This window comes from Amblyomma americanum, chromosome 1 (genome assembly GCF_052857255.1).
Source record: "Amblyomma americanum isolate KBUSLIRL-KWMA chromosome 1, ASM5285725v1, whole genome shotgun sequence".
Classification (NCBI taxonomy): Eukaryota; Metazoa; Arthropoda; class Arachnida; order Ixodida; family Ixodidae; genus Amblyomma; species Amblyomma americanum.
Window position 1 is genome coordinate 81,996,168 of NC_135497.1, and position 14,694 is coordinate 82,010,861.

The following is a 14,694-nucleotide window of genomic DNA, read 5'->3' on the forward strand; positions in this document are numbered from 1 at the left end:
GCGATACAAGAAATCATTTCTTCTCTGGTTGCCCATCGTACAAATAAAAAAAAATTAAACACTGACATTTTGTGCTGCTGCAGCGCAGTCCGGGAGGCCATTCCACAAATTAACTCAAGAAGGAAAAAAAAACAGTTTAGGAAGCCATCTAGGCGTGCATGATAAGGCTGGCTGTATTATCACACTGTGGTTCAAACCTGAACTGCGTTTTAGAGGAGGGTGAATATATGTTTCTTTGTTGATTTTTGCTTCATTCCTACTTACCTGAGAAACAATTTCAGTCGTCATTTTTCTTGTCGCGTTTCTAACAGTTCCAGATCACAACATTTCGGCATGTCTGATAAGAATCGGCTCTCCGATAACGCGAACAAACAAAACGCACAGCAGTTCTCCGAATTTCTTTGTTTGTTTCCGCCTCCATCGAAATTCGGCCCTCTGCGGCCGGAATATTCGATGCGGTGACCCCGTGTTTAGGAGCCAACCACTGTACCATGGAAAGCCCGCGAGGTGTGCGCGAATATTAGAAATTTCGAATAGTTTGTGAATAACAGAACGTTTTGCTGGGCCAGTTCGTACATGTTACAGGCGCGAAAAGAGACACAACACGAGGCATAAAAACGGGAGGCATTCCGTTCCGTCTTTCTGCCTTGTGTTGTGTCGGTTTTCGCGCATGTAACCAAAGAAGTTTGTGAACAGCTCGTTATTCGCATCGCGCCGCGCATTTAATGTTAGAACTGCTCGTACGCATACTATTTTAAAATCGCGGATTTTCCTCCCCTTCTGAACTCGCTATCAAACGCCTTGCGTTTCTGAGCTGTGTTGTCTGGTTTGGTGCGCACATATTGCTCTTGTCGTAAGTGCTTTCCCGCAGTGCCGATTTCCAGCAGAAGTGCACGTGCTGGTACTGTGAGACCTTGCAGATAAATGCGTTTATGGCCATCGAGAGCCGCCGCGGCACGGCCACCCCGAACTCACTCAGCAAAAATTAAGTGCAGCACCATGAAGTGTTCCATGTACCGTGCCGCAAACGCAGTCGACAGCTGGCTGACAGTGTTCCGACTGGCTGGCTGACAGTGTTCTTGTGTTCGCGATCGCTACAATACAAGACCTGGCGCGGGCGGAATCGGGCTGTAGTATGTGTGGACATCAGCGGTGTTTTTGCGGCAACAGCATTTGTCCTAAACAGTGGAGGAGAACAACAGGTCCAACTTTTTTGTAGTGTTATTTAAGCGGCGTCTTCCTAGCCGCCCGACCCTCGCGTCGGTGTAAGCCGGAAATGGGCCGGCAACGGTCGATGGGGTCCTGCCCATTCACCAAGGCTGGCTTTTCCTCCCAATTCGCACTCTCGTGTGTGTGTGTGTGTGTGTGGGAGGGGGGGGGGTTGCAACATCCGCAGTGAAGACGCGCCCTTGTCCGTGGCTGCTACTACTCGTTATTTGCGATCACGTTTTACGACGGACCCTTCTGAGAGGTACTGTTGTCCCCCTCATCAAGGGCGTTCGGCGTGCACGGAAGGGCTGCAGGTAAGCTGCAGCAGCCAAACCACGCAACTGCGCCATTGCGACTCCTATACAGCTGAGGGGCTTTACGAAAAGCGATCCCCGCGCCCCGTCTCGCGGCATAGTTTCGTTTTTGCTTCTTTGTGCTCGTTCGCCTCACAGTCAGACAAGGAGAAAAACTACGCGGTCCCGCAGTGCATCATGCAGGTCACGTCGGGACATGACGTCGGCAGCCCGAGTCACCGCAGCGAGCTGCGACGTCGGGTCTGCAGACATGAGCAGGACCTCCCAGACCTCGCAGCTCGAGATGGCGTGCTGTCCCTGCGGGGGAGTGTCAGCAGGGCAGCCGTAAAGGATCTGGGAGAGTGTGGCGTGAGGGTCACCGCACAGGGAGCATGCAGGGGACGTGCCACAATAGTGGGATAACAGCTGAGGGGATGAGACGTCTGAAAGGGATCTGTTGGGAGTGCGTAAGAGAGGGGTGGGGAGGGGGATAAGTCCGACGGTCCAAACGGGGTACTTGCGTGAGCTCCGCAATGGTGTGCGCCCGCTGCTTCGAGAATCCTGGATGGCGACTGTCCTGAACCCGGCAAATCAAACCTCGGGCCAATTTATCGGCAGCCTCGTTTCCAGGGTTCCCAGAGTGAGCCGGCACCCACTGGAGCTCTACGCTGCGCGGTAAATTTTGGGTAGGGGCGTTCAACAATTGCCAGGCAGGGGTGTGAATCCCGCCCCTGGCAAACTTAGACAGAGCCCCTTTGGAGTAGCTGAAGATGTATTGGGCGTTTAAATGTGCTATGGCTGGGTCGATGGCGGTCTCGTCTGCCTGCTCGGGCGTGGAGCCCGAGGGAAGACGGTGTGTTAGGGGGTGGGTTAAGGTTTGAATGTAGGCAACTGCTACCGCTTCATGCGCTGTACATGCGGCGTCTACGCAAACGGCATTGTGGGCTTGCCCGTAATATTTATGGAGGGTATTATCGGGAGCTACGCGGCGAGGGATATGATATTGGGGATGGACGTTTCGAGGAAGGGGTTTCACAACGAGAGGTGTATGGATGTGTCGAGGAATGGCTATAAGGGTTGACTGGTTAGCCGGTACATTGATGCGAAGGATGAGAGGTTATGGCGGCCAGTGGCGCTCGCAGCAAGTCTAAGGTACTAGCTGCATGTGTCTGAGAATGCGCGTCAACCATTTCCTGAATGGTGCTATGCATGCCTAGTGGAAGGAATTTGTTTGTGCTAGTGCAGCGAGGTAGGTTTAGGGCTGCCTTAGTCGCAAGGCGGATCATGGCGTTCACGCGTTCGGTTTCCGTGCGGTTCAATTTGAGATGCGGTGTTGCGTATAGAATGCGTCTAAGCGTAAATGCATGCACTACTTTCATGTTGTCCGCTTCGTCTAAACCCTTGTTAATGGAGGATACTCGGCGCAGAAGGTGCAACACGGATTACTGCGACGATGGAACTGCATCAACACCCGCATCAAAACTGACGCCGTCCATTAGCACGCTGAATGTCATTGTATTCATTCCTTTATTTATTTCACAATTCTGCAGTCTCCTCCTGGTGTCCAAGCAGGGCTGGGAAACGAAACATAAACCAAAACACAAATACAAAAAGGCAAATAATAAAAATCATGCATTCACACTTTTCAAACAGGCAATAAAATCCGCTGCATCCTTCCACCAACAACACTCTGTAGAAGCCTATATGACCGCCTCTCTTGTGAAAATTTTCCTACGAGTTTTTGAAGCTGAAGGTAGCGCTTAGAAATCATGTGAAATCATGCTTAGAACGCCGCCGGATATGACCGCCACTCTTGTGAACCATTGGAGGTGGCCCGAAAATTTTCGAACAGTGACTGATCGAATATGCTTCCATTCGATTCGCTGAACGAATGAAATATTGCATGCTTGAAGCTATTCGAAACGAATCTAATCCGTTCCTAAGTTTTCGAATAGTTTACGAGTTCGGTCGAGGTGGGCTGTAGTATTTTTCTACCACTGCTGAAAAAAAAAAAGCGCTCGCTCCGACACCGCACAGCATGCCGCCGCGATGTGTCTGCGCGGGAAGGTGGGTTCAGCGCCGCGCCGCGGTTCGTCCGTGTGGCGGCGCTTCTGATGCTCATACTTATAAGACTGGACAGCGGGACGGCTAGGATTCCGCCCAGTTTAAAAAGCCCTCCCTTCGAGCCTTATATCGGAGGCCCACGGCTGGAACTCTTGTCGCTCTCATCATCCGAGTGGTGTCGCTCGTTAGTTCACTGTCGTCATCAGTAGCAAAAGGCAATTTTCCTAAGCGTATGACTTTACGGTTACATAGTTGATATACTGACTTTGTGACTCGGTGTTGCGTGTCCCCTAGTGGAGATATCGGTGTGGCGTTTTTCCGCAGCTACAGCTTTAATTCTGGGACTTTGAGCGCCGCCTCTATCTTCTGCTTCGCTGTTTTGCATAAATATTCGTTTTGCACGAATATTGGTGCAAGCAGCGAAAATCACAAAAATATTCGATTCGGTTTCAAAAAGCATTGTCCGCAAACACCTACCTCATATGGGGAGTCAATTCGTAGCATAATAAGCCGAGCATTTTGTTTCCGTGACTCTGCCGGTACAAAGCTCTTCCGAAAAAAGCTCCGGGAAGACCAGGACGACCGGGAAGCTCTCCGACCTATAGTCCTTCGCTAGGAAGAGCTGTAGGGAGCCTTTACTTTAGCAAACAACACATACGCCAGTAGAATAGAGTCCCCGTAGCGCATCATAGCTTTATGTCGCACCGTATATATTCTGTTGACGAGAAGCTATCAGGTTTGCATTAAATACCACTCAAACGAACTTTTCAGCCAAACGCACTTTCCGCCACCTCCCGCCAAAACCATATTGTATCCAATACAAATTCTGCAAATGCGCTTCACCTCAACGAATTCCAGCACACTCAGCATTCACTCTTGCAGAGAGTGAAGGTTTTGAAAGGTTTCGGGTAAGTATTACCTCAGTAGAAAAGCAATTTTAGCCCGCGAAATCTTGGACAGTGCAATTATGACGCTTCGAGCTTGCAAGACATCGCAGCGCGAATACTTTCTGTAGCAGAAATTCCGGACGCCATGTCTGCTTTAGTTTGGTACGACATACGCAGCTGGATTGCAGTGTAGTAGCCAAGCGCACTGACTCGCGCGTTATTCTCATACCAGGGAAGAGAAAGAATTCGTTTACGAATAAAATTCAACAGGAACTTAATTCTCTAGAGGACCTCCATGGACGAGCCATGGGTCATCATCAGCCGACTGTCACTGCTGGCTCCTGAGGAGCCCATTTTCTGTTTTCTAGCACTGTGTGCTCATCCAAAGCAGTTTTGCGGTTTTCCAGGCTTGCAGCAGGGGTTCTGAACGATCGTTTTGGTATCATTTCCGAAACCAATTGAGCCTGTTAGGGGGATAAGCAGTTGAAAGCCTTTCCCTCTACCACAATAAATGCCAACGCGACCTATAAAAGTGTTAAAATTCGCGACTCTCGGGACACTGACACGGACTCAAACATGAGGCATGCGGCATGGCGTTAACAACGAAGATAGGAAAGTCGGGGAAACGGGGAAGACTTTTGAATCCATTGCGATCTGCGTATAACTTTATATCATGTGCTCTGAAATAACTTTCAGCTTAGACAAGACTGTGCACTGTTAATTTTGTCTTGTGGCTTACTGTTAGACAAGATCCTATGAAACACTTCTCCTAATATACACCATATGAAATGCGCTTCTGGAGAGTCAGATTGTGTCCCAATAAATTTACAGTACGTTGTAATGTACACCCAGCAATCACTGCTTCTGTATTTTTCTTCAATAACCATACCTTTTATATTTCTGCATCCCTTCCCTCACGTCACGGTTCCGTTGTCCACCGAGAGAGTGAAGTAGTTACTTGCGGATTCGCCACACTGCTGTCTTCAGCAGCAGGCATTCATTACCTTTTTCGCACCTTCACTGTACCACTTGCACTTCCATTGAGCGGCCTTGACTGCACACACCCGCAGCAAGTCCCCTTTGCCCCTTTAAGGCCCTCGTGAGCCGTCTTCTGCTTTCAAGTCACGCGAAAGTGAGGGTCAAGCGCGCCATAACCTGATCCAAGCCCCACCCTATCAACTGTCCGGATATCTCGGCAGCTGCATAAGACGGCCCATACTCATGCAACGCTTTCATTGCCTCCCATTATTTCCGTCCTCCTTCCCCTACCATCCGGAGTGTTTGGCTTCACGGGCCATTGCGGAGCAAGCGCTCCTTTTCACTGTTGTTGATGCTAAGGGATATTCTGGGGAGGGGGATACTGGCCCCGACGTATATTGGCCACGTGGGCATCACACTTGGGGGCCAGGGGAAGGGGATTGGGATGTGGGGGAGGGGATGGGGATTGGGGTTGTGGCACAGGACAGGGACAGCACTTCACAAGGACACCGCAGACAACACCCGGGGCACGTAAACCAAGTGCAGATGGAGAGGCACCAGGCACGCTGCAGCAGCCGACTCGCTGGGGAGGGGAAGATGAACGGCGCGCGCTGGAACGGCGCGTCGGGGGCTTGCCGGAGGCAAGGAGCCGTCACCCCGGAGCAGCCGGAAAGCCGACCAGGGCAGGCGAAGGCTGCAAGGTAGCCGAGGCTGCCTGCAGAGAGCCACCGATGGGTGGCCGGTGGAGACCGCGGGTAGACTGCTGGGAGGCAGCGCGGCGGGGGTGCGCTGAGAACCGCCGTTGCCGGCGGCGCGCAGGGGCTGTAATGACAGCAGGGCGTCAGTGGGCTGGCGTCCAGGGACCGGCGGTGGTGTCCAAAATCACGCCGGGAGCTGCATCAGGAGGCAGCAGGGATGGAACGCTGGGACCGCCGTAGGAGGCGGCGCGTCGGGGCCCCGAGCGCACCGGTGCGCACGGGGAGGGCGGGAGGCAGCAATCAAGCCGCGAACTCGCCCGGGGCCGCACAGCAGGCGCCGAGGCAAAGGTTGGACCGCCGCCATCGTAGTCCGCTGTGCGGCTGCAGGGGTGTTCAGGAACAGGGGCCGCCGCCGCTGCAGCTGACGACGACGGCCCGAAGAGGCTCTCCCGCCGAAGCGGCCGCCGGGTAGGTAGGCCTAGGTAGCGGTACGAGGGGCTCCGACGCGGGCGACGGGGCGGCCAAGTTGCTCCTAGGGTGGGGCGCCGGACGGCGCTGGACGCGCTCGGAGCTCCTGCCCAGAGTCCAAAGGGCTGGCAGGAGGGTGGGCCGGGCGCGGCCGAGACGAGGCGAGTTCGTTAAAAACGAACGCGTCTCGGGAGGAGAGGCAAGGGGCATGCGCTCTCTTCGGAGGTCAGGCGGGACCGGCGAGAACGGGCGCCGACCGGACGGAGAGGCGAGCGGCCACGACCGCTCTCTATGAATGCTTCGGGGGGACTCGTTCACTGGGCTCTAGTACTCACCCCGAATGAAGTTTTTGAACGCTACGACGAAACAGCGCTGACATGCGGGGCGGAAGAGGAGACGAACACATGCGCTGGACTAACAACCAACAAGCCCGACTCAGCCCTCTCCATGAAGTTTTTCCTCATCCTGCTTCCCCATTGGAGCTGCAGCTGCAACCCCGTTGTGGCGCAGATTGTGGCTGCAGCAAAGCCTACAAAAAGCAAAGCTAGAAAATTGCGCTGTAAAGGCGTCGCAAGCACATAGAACTTCCGTAGGGTACATAGTTGACTGTGGAGAATACAAGAGTTTTGCGGAAAATGACTACATTTTGTCAGAAGTGTTTTTGCCAATACATACTATATTTTCACTGTACCTCATATTCATGACGCACTCAAAACGTCACGTATGCCGTCTTTCTTCAAGCACCGAGAGCACACGTCCGCATATTAAATGCATAAAAACATAAATTAGCTCTTGCTTCAGCGCAAATGTTTATCTTTGATGGCAAAAGCGATCGCCAAACGCCAACGGGCACAGTGACCACTCACTCTTATGTCACATCTGCGCTCACCGATATAACTGGTAAAACAGCTGCGTGTATGTATTGGCGAGGCTCGTAGACAACTCGCACAAAGGGCCGATGTCATCTAGACTGCTTTGTCGCAAGCATACCTCAAATGAACGTTGGTCTTGTTCGCGACCTTCATCCACCTCGGCGGTCTTCCCATTGCACTCCTCCGCCATGTAAATCCAGCTTGCATGCCTTTTGCTAGCAGGCCGAAGCGAGATGCGCTGAAAAGCGGCTGTGAGCCGCCCTGTGCTCTTCGGCGTGGGCTTTACCAACGGGAAGTGCAGAACGCAAGCACACTACTCAGACACGCATCGTTGAACGCAGCGTGATGATAGGAACACCGGTCAGCAGACCCGTCCGCTCCGCGGACGTCGCTGGTAGTGGTTGCCGTTACCTCTCCGAGACACGGTGAACGCAGATGACAAATACACCGCTTACGCACTCCACACAAGAACACCAACGCGACTCGGAAAAGTGTAAAAATTCGCGAGCTGACATCTGACCACCAACAGTCAAGCGTTCTGCACGCGACATGGCTGGACATGGCTACCAGGTTGACATTAGCGACGTTTGCGAGCGTTGGCGTTAACAAAGAAGAAATGAAATTCGGGGGCACAGGGGAAAGAGTTTTCTATATAAATGCTCCACCATACAAGTTGAGTTTTTCGTCTTATACAAGACTGTATACTCTGTTAGTTTTCTTGCCGCTACTGAAACGCGTATGAAACACTTGCACTAATACAAACAATATGAAGTGTGCTTCTGGAAAGTCGGACAGTGTTCGAATAAATTAACTTCATGTTCTGATGTGCGCCCTGCGGTCACTACTGTATTTTTCTTCAATAACCTTACATTGTATGTTTTATCAATTGCTTCTGATATTTTCTCTACTACGTCCCCTAATTTCTGCACCCCTTCCATCATGACATGGTGTAGGTGTCCAGCGATAGAGTTCATGCACCTTTCTTTTCCTCCTAAACAATTTATTAATTTTTTTCAACTAAGTGCACTGTCCGCGGTTACGGCAGTTTTTGTTTCTGCTGAGAAATTTTCTGGCAACGCAGGTGTCGTATGCATTCCATTTGCATTCTCTTGTGCGAACATAAACGCCGTAGAGACGGCTACAAAGTCTAAACAGTCAGTTGATGAGCCTGATGAGTTGATGAGTCAGTTGAAAGCGCGTTTTTTATAACGTAAAAAGAATTTACTACTGATATGTTTTATTGTCGAAAACAAGTTTAATTAAAAGGAGAGTATTGTTTTTACCTGGCAACAAAGATCAAGTTTGTTGCCAGATATTTGTGAATTCGCTTGGTGGCCAGATTGAGGAACTAAATTGTGCGCATTAAAGTTGATTGAATTTACTTGGTGCGATTCAAATAATTAATAAAAATAAAAATTACACGTCATGCGGAAGGCATGCGCGTAAACTTGCATTTTTTAAAATTTATTGCACCTTGTTGTAAGACTTTAGCACTTAGTGTTTGACATGGTTGCCACGTTTACCAGTAATTCAAAAAAAAAGTTTTAGAGCGGCGTACGCTTTTTTTATTTAAAATATGGCAATAATTGTTTCTGTGTCTTAGGTATAAGTATAATTTTGTTTCAGGCGCTCTCGAAATTTTTTCTTCATTAGGTGGGCTGGTTACGAAGAAGTGGCTGGAGTCCATCAACATCGTTTGACAATCGGTGTGCTGTGTTGTTCTCGTCTTGACGTAGCCGATTGATGAGCCGATAGGGACCAGTAGAGAACTCATTGCTCATTTATATGAGTAAGTAGGTGGAGAGAAGCACCCAAGCATCTCATATGGCGCACTTGTTTGAAAGCAGGGACTGTAAACTAATGCTTTCGCTGTTTGCTGGTACGGAGCTGGGCATTCACGAAAAAGTGGGTGTGCATGTTGCATGTTGCGTATAGCAATTATCTGACACTCCAGCGGAAGCCACAGCTGACGCCAGTTATTTACGGTCTACATCATGGCAATTTCGCGTATGAATGCAGTGTACCTTATAGCGCGGCGTGTCTGCTTCTCCCTTGGTGACCCCGCCAGAGCGTCGTCTGCTGTCAACGCGGCCAGGCTTGCTTCGTCGATGCTAACCGCGATGAAACAAATTTAAGCATTAATTTATCCGTGTTCAAAACTACAAACTGGAGAAAAACGCTTTCATGTTTAATTTTCGCCCGAGAGAGTCAGCACTTTACCGAAATTTTCGAAACTATGAACCTCACGGTTCCGTAGCACTGGCAACTGCTGAGAGAGCCGGACTGAGGGCAGTGTGGTGTAAGATGTACGCTTAAACAGTTTATTTCTTCATTGCAGTGCTGGGTGTTGCTCATTTCAACGTTCCAGGTGCACTTGGTAGTACAGCTATTTGTGGATTGTCATGGTACATTTTACTGGCGTGAGTCTGTTCCCGCAGTCAACACTAAGTTTCAGCTCAATTGTCATAAGGTAACTATGCTGTTTTCGGCAGCTGCCGTGCACTTTTGGAAGTATTCTTTTTCATCAGCGCCTATATTGGAGCAATGTAACCATGAGCGAGATAATAGGCAGTGCATTTGAGCAGAGATGAGAATTAATGCCACACTAATTGTTTGGCATGCCCTATGTTTTACTGAACATCTACATGGTTGACATTATTAATTCTGTTTGGTGTACCAGTTTGGCGTACCCATTCTTCACGCATCATGAGGTGAAGCCAACCTAGCTAGTGAACATGGGGTGAAGGCAGCGAAGCTGATGCTGCCATGTGTTAAAGCACGCTTGAATTATGGAAGAGACATATGCTGCATCTGGTTGCTGTCGCACAAGCACCAGGCTCGTCCTCTCGTCTGCATTTGCATTGTGTTTATTCATCGCTGAAAGATGGCGGCCCTCAATGGATTGCCTTAAATTTACTTCATTGTGGAAGTGCTGACGTAAAATAATAATAGAAAAAGAAAATCTTCATAGCTAAAAACAAGGGTGTTGATCAGTGGTCGAAAATCAGTTTTGAGTTATTTATACATGTTTCAAGAAATCGGCTACGCGCACTGCCCCGAGTGGTTGCCTCGTTCGAACAGTTCTGTCATGCATAAATCAGCGAGGTTTTATAGCCTTGAAGATCAGCCTATGAGGGTTAGGCGATTGCTCTCACGAAATAAAAAGCCAAGACAGGCATAGTAAATCTTTCTCGCAGACGGGCAGCTGTCGTACATGGCACATGCCGAATTTCATCCTTTTGCAGACTATGAAGAGTTAGGCTTCGAACTCCAAACTTTACGCTCTGTCCAAAACCATAAAAAGCAATTTTTTCATAGATTATACATGCGTCAAGAGGGATTCTTTGATTTTGTAGAGGCAAAGGTTGCATACTAAAACCTTAAACGTTGTGGTCCATGGATATAGGAAGGAGGAAGAAAGTCTGAGCACAGCTTGAACAAGTGGAGGATGGGAAATCTATAGCAGGGAAATGTGCGCAGCATTTATTAAAGATTTATAACTACTGGAAAACCCCATTGTAGGCTGGCATATAGGAACCTTTCATTCGCCGCTTATGTACATCCTTTAGTTTTTGCTGTTTAATTTATAGTTTTCAACCATGTTTGTTGTTTAAAGGTTTCATTGGGTAGCGAAGGTTGCTCATGAGAAAGATCTCAACTTTAGAGGAGAAAATTGAGCAGAGTTTGGTTGCTGTTGTGTGTTGAGTGAACGGCTCGATAGCACAAGTGGAAAAGTGACGGTTATTAGACGTGCTGTGTTTTTTAAGTCCTCGTGGTAACGTCACTGTATCTAATGAAGGGCTCGCACAAAAGCGAAGTTTATTTGAGATGTGGAAATTTTATAACTTCTCATGGTGACGTCACTGCTAATACTTTGCATGCTGCTGGTTGATGTACATGCTCACATTACACAGCAGGAGGTTCCGGGATTTCCTGTGTTTGCAGGTATGTCATGCCCATCAAGTGTGCATAGCAGTTGGTTTGCATGCAGCCAAATATTAGTTTAGAGACTTTAAAAGTTGCAGCAAAGTTTTTTTGCTGTCAGAAGGGTGGCTTTTGTTGGGAAAGTTGGGAGCAGTTGATTGTGGCATACTTACAGCTCATATCCAAAAAGTATTCCAGAGAAAACTTTTCTAATAGGCATCCTTTCCTTGTAGAAGCTCATACCTATTCTCACACACTTTGCTACGATACTGGAGTTTATTTATTGTCTCTATCTTTGTTGCATGCCTTCCTTTCAAGTATTCATCATATGAGCTCTTTCCGTGTGAGTACTATGCACATGTCTCAATCCTGTTGGGGGATGCTAAAATGAAATGAGCAGGCCCACAAGATCAAACTTCAAACAGGGCCTCCTGTTACTAAATGAGCGCATGTGCTCAACAATTGAAGATGCAAAGTTAAACGAAATAATAAGGAATAAAAAGAAAAAGCAATAAAAGATTTTAAAAAATGTACTGTAGTTGGTTGTAGAATGGCTGAGAACAAAACAATATTAATGATTTAAGAATTCAAACATATGATGCTGTAACATCATCTTAAACTATAGAACGGCACTGGTGACTTCAGGTATTCCAAGTAGAGATAGTAAAGAACAAAGCTGTCTGCTTGCTTTAATTAGTCCGTGCATTTGTCAGGACACAAAGAGAATGGTTTCTAATGGCATATTTAAACATCATGACAGAATGGTTAGCACAGCATGGACATTGCTGGTTTCTATAAATGAAGGAAAACTGGCCTGATGGGCCAGTTATTTTCACAGCCGTACAAGTGAAGAATTGCTTGTGTCTGCGTACTCCTGGCTGAAGTTTGGATCATGCCAGAAGAGGCATGTGCAGGTGTATTGATTATATAGTTTCACATATACTGTGTACATTGGCTGTGCATATTTAACCACTGTTCACGTTTTTTCTTTTTCTGTGACATCCCCCCTACAACAATGCTTGTGGGCGATTGGGAGTTCCATAATAAATAAGTAAATAAATAAAAATGTTTCCATAAGACCGTTAAACTCAACAATAGAGTGGTACATTGCAATAGGTCTTGTAACATAGCTTTCATTCAGAAGCTGGGAGTTCGCTTCTGCAGCTTGAATTGGGAGTTTGAAACTGTACAGCTGATCGTGCTTGTACTGACTGTGACTCTGGCTATTATCTCTCATTTTTTCTTTTTGTTTCAGTGTCATTAGCATAGCCTAAATGAGGAGCTGAACTTGCATGTGAGAAATGCGCTTGGATATCAGAACTTCCCTTCGATTTGAGTAACACCCGTTATTGGTCATTGTTTAAATGCAAGTATTTTACTACATATCAGTAGCCTTTACACATTTCCTTCACTGCATTGCACCTTGACATGCTGCAAGCCATGTTTGTGGACTGCGCTCCCCTTGACCCTCTTTCTCATCTGCTTTGTCATTCTTAGAGTCCACCATTTTCTTTGTGCACATGCTCTGGCCAAGTACATTTTGTTTAAAGATACTCCTCATCATCAATCTGACTACGCTGATTGCAAGGCAAATGCCTCTCCCATATCTCTCCAATTAACCCTGTCCTGTGCCAGCTGGCGCACCCTATCCCCACACACTTTATAATCTCATTCGCCCACCTAACTTTCTGCCGCCCTCAGCTGCGCTTGCCTTCTCTTGGAATCCATTCCCTTACTGTTAAAGCAGTATACACACCTAACTTTTGGGTGGGTGTTTTCTTTTTTGTAATGACACGTAAGGCATTATTATATATGGATTGCATTTGGTATTCTTCCATGACTGCTGAATAGTTTACAATTTTATTTCTTTCTCGTGCTGTTTCTTTTTCTGTTTCAACAGCTGAATGATGACTTTGACGTCAAAGTGTGGTTATAGGTCACGTTAGGCATGAAAAAAACTGCAATATAATCGCTGCTTCTGCAGTTGTTGTCATTCCGGCTCTTGAGGAAGACTGGTTTCAGCACTGTAGTCAATTAAAATGATGAAACTTATTTTTCGTGATCAGGTTCTTGTTTAGGTGACGAGAGAAGTTTTAACAACGGACTATGTTTTTGTCGTGGTGGAATTCTGTGCGCTGGTCCTAAATGCAGGCCGAGGTTCACTGCAGACTTAAGTTGTATCCGACTGTAGACCTCTTCAACCCCGAGACATCACGAAGATGCGGTGGCGCTGATGTCAGCAGCGACTTTCGCATGGTAGGCAAAACAGGTTCCGCCTGCCCGTGCCTGCCGCAGCTACCGGCGGCTGCATCATGCCTGCTCACTGCAGAAGCAGCATGCATTGACCAGCTGCATCACTGTTTGATCTGTGCAGTAGCATAAAAGGAAATTCAATTTAGCCTCGATAGGTTTCTCGCAGATAAATACCGCCTTACGAAACTGGCTAACAGGGAATGGGCTGCGGTAGTAAAGCGCGAAGTCTGGGAGTCGATCGGCACTGCCACTCAGTGTACTTAATAGCATGCAAGTTACTGTGTCCTTTCACCTGAACATCAGCATAGTGCGCTTATAACTGCGGAAGGAAAAAAAAAGCACATATGTAGCTGCACACGTATTTAATCACTTTGAGCCGGCAGGTTCACTCGCCCCCAAGGAATGCGTTCTTTTGGTAATAGCACAGCATGTTTTAATGACGCGTTGTATGACATTTATTATTTACTTGAAAGAGTTTCTTAATATGACAGGCGTAATTATTTGATTCGAGTAGAAAGAAGTCTGGTAAGTTCTTGCGCGGTCACGTGGCGTGCTTAGAATAGCGTACCTTAAGTGTGCTAAAAGCCAGATGCTTTTTCATTGCAACATGCATGTGTCATGTTTCATGATGCAGTCCATGATCGCAAAGTTTGTTTGGAAAGAAGCAGCCGCATGTGTGCTACTAACAGACAGTGGCGAGCTTGCAAGGAGGCGTGGAAATGAATAGTGTTTTCGTTATTTATGCATGCGATATGTAATTAAATTTGGTGCGAATATGAAATTGCTACGCTAGTTTCAGTAATGCGTTTCATTTTTAGCTATACCTGGTGTTGTTCTTGGGTAATTATAATGAACACCCTCGTCAAGTTCCCTCAAGGTCTGAAGTAATTGAGTAGAAAGTGAGCAAAATTTTTTATGCCAGCATGTTCACAAAACCCTGTTCTGAATATGACGCTATTAGATCTTTTTTTAGATGATCAGTACATATGCATGCATAGCTACATGAAAACGTTTCTTACAAAATAACAAATATATAGTACTGCACGCG

The 14,694-nt window shown here is 47.6% G+C and overlaps 1 long non-coding RNA gene across 1 annotated transcript; it reads left to right on the forward strand.

The window, feature by feature from the left end:
* Positions 1-9,258: 9,258 nt before the first annotated feature.
* On the forward strand, positions 9,259-12,739 carry LOC144133517 (uncharacterized). Its single transcript, XR_013315065.1, has 3 exons — positions 9,259-9,374; positions 9,808-9,939; positions 12,649-12,739. It is a non-coding gene; the product is annotated as an uncharacterized LOC144133517 (long non-coding RNA).
* The last annotated feature ends 1,955 nt before the right edge of the window (positions 12,740-14,694 follow it).